Source organism: Octodon degus, unplaced genomic scaffold, assembly GCF_000260255.1.
Source record: "Octodon degus isolate 3935 unplaced genomic scaffold, OctDeg1.0 scaffold00156, whole genome shotgun sequence".
Lineage (NCBI taxonomy): Eukaryota > Metazoa > Chordata > Mammalia > Rodentia > Octodontidae > Octodon > Octodon degus.
In genome coordinates, this window is record NW_004524732.1 from 2114157 (window position 1) to 2116588 (window position 2432).

The following is a 2432-nucleotide window of genomic DNA, read 5'->3' on the forward strand; positions in this document are numbered from 1 at the left end:
TTTTTTTTTTTTTTTTTTTTTTTTTTTTTTGTGAGTCTTTTTACTCTCAGCCTAAATTCCATAGCTCTGGCCATGACAAATAAGATTATTTATAATTTGTCCATGGTTGCTTTTCTAGGGTTGACCATCCTCACCTTCACAGAGAAATCTCTTCTTGGTCTTTCTCATATTCTGTATCCTCCCCCAACCTCTTAGCCTGGAATAACTTGCCCTGGTTAACTTGACCAGCCAAGGACATTGTAGAATGATCCACATCCTTCATGAAGTTTGTGAAACTTTTTACCCTGGGTCAAATGCCCTAGATGATGTTCAGTTAAATGCCTTGCAATCGGCATCCTCATGGTCCCCTCAATGCAATACATTATGTTTAAGCACACATTTTTGTGGGGTTTTTTTTTAAGTTTTCTTGTTTGCCAGTCCTGGCATTGTGTTTAGTGTTATTAAGTAGAAATTTTCTCCTCAAATAAAAGGAGCTGCAAGAAGCTTATATATTTGGCTATTAATATTTGAAGTTTTCTGCATTCTCCATGTTAGTATGTTGAGCACATGATGTCTCTCATAAGCTTGGCAGGAAGGTTTCTATTAAACATTATAAACTTTTATTAATTTGAGAGCTTTATGTGTGTAGAAACATGACCATATTCCTGACATATGCAAGCTCTACAGACTGTTTAATAAACAGTTGCTATGTAATAATTTATTTTTGAAGACTCCAAGGTAAGAAAAAATTCCACTTAAAATAGCACAGAAAGAATAAAATTCTTAGTAATAAGCTTAACCAAGGAGGTGAATCATCTCTACACACAAAACTACAAGATACCAGAGAAAGATATTAAAGAAGACACAAATAAATGAAAATACACTCGGAGTTTCTGGGTTGGAAGAATCAGTAGTGTTAAAGTGTTTGTACTACCGAATGGAACCCACAAATTCAAAGCAATCCCTAGTGAAATTCTCATGACCTATTTTCACAGAAATAAGAAAAATTTTAAAATTGATATGGAACCACAAAGACCCTCATAACTAAAGCAATCTTAAGAACAACAAACCTGGAGGAATCACACTACTTCATTTGAAAACATATTATAAAGTATAGCAATTAAAATATATAATACTGTCATCAAAACTAATAAGTAGACCAATGAAACAGAATAGAGATGTCTCAGTTACTTTTCTCTCCTTGCTGGGACAAAATACCTGATACTCAGAATTAAGGAAGGAAAGGTTTATTTAGCTCACCGTTAGTGGAGGTTTCAGTCCATAATCAGCTAGCTCCAAGGCAGAGCTGCACAAGGCAGAGGGCAGCAAGCAATTCATGGTGGCGGGAAAACAGTAAAGAGCAAAGGGAGGAGCCTTGGTTGCATCTGCCAGAAGGCCTCTTTCCCTTCCCACATTTATATGCAGATTATCTGCCCCAGGGCAGGTGCAGCACTCACACCTATAATCCCAGCATTGGATCATGAATTAATCACAAACTCTAGAAGCAGCTCCAATGACTGCATGAGGCTTTGGGGAGAAAACTAGACACAAACCGTAACAGGAAATTCCAGAAATAAACCCACAATATGCATTCAACCAAGCTTTAAAAAAATCAAGAATATCTGACAGAGACAGGATAACATCTAAAATAAATGACTGAAGGAAAAATTTGTTTTCCCTTCCAGAGGAATGAACTTGAACATTAGCTCACACCACACACACAAAGCAACTCACGACAGGTGAAAACTTCGATGTGAAATCTAAAACCTGAAAGAACCCAAGAGTAATGTATTGGTCTTGCCAATAATTTTTCTGGACTGTGACTTTAAAAGTAAGGAAAGCAAAAGTAGCCAAATGGGACTACCTCAAAGCAAAGCCCCTGCAGGGCAAAGGAAACCATTGACAGGATCAAAAGGTGACCATGACATGGAAAAAATATTCACAAAACACAGATCTGGTAAGAGGTTAACAGTCAAAATATATAAGAAGCTGATACAATTCAATAGCAAAGCACAATTCCAAATAGACATTTTATCCAAGAAGAAAACAACCAGTCAGCATACGGAAAGGTGCTCAGTATTGCTACCAGGGCTGCAAAGAGGTAACACATCATTCCTGTGAGGACAGCCATTATCCTAAAGCCAAATGCCAAGAACTGGCCAGGACATAGGAAAATGTAGAGCCCTGCATACTACTGATGGGAGTATAAACTAGTGCACTTATTTTGGAAGACAACTGGATGTTCTTCAGAAAACTACTACATGTTCCAGCAATCTCGTGTCTGGGAACATGTACACAGGAAGTGAAGTCAGAACCTCTGGGAGATACACTCATCTCTCATTAATTTTTTTTTTTTTTTTTTGCAGAACCAGGGATTGAACTCAGGCCCTTGTGCTTGCCAGAGAAGCGCTTAATCCACTGAGCCATCTCCCCGGCCCTCTCATTAATTTTTT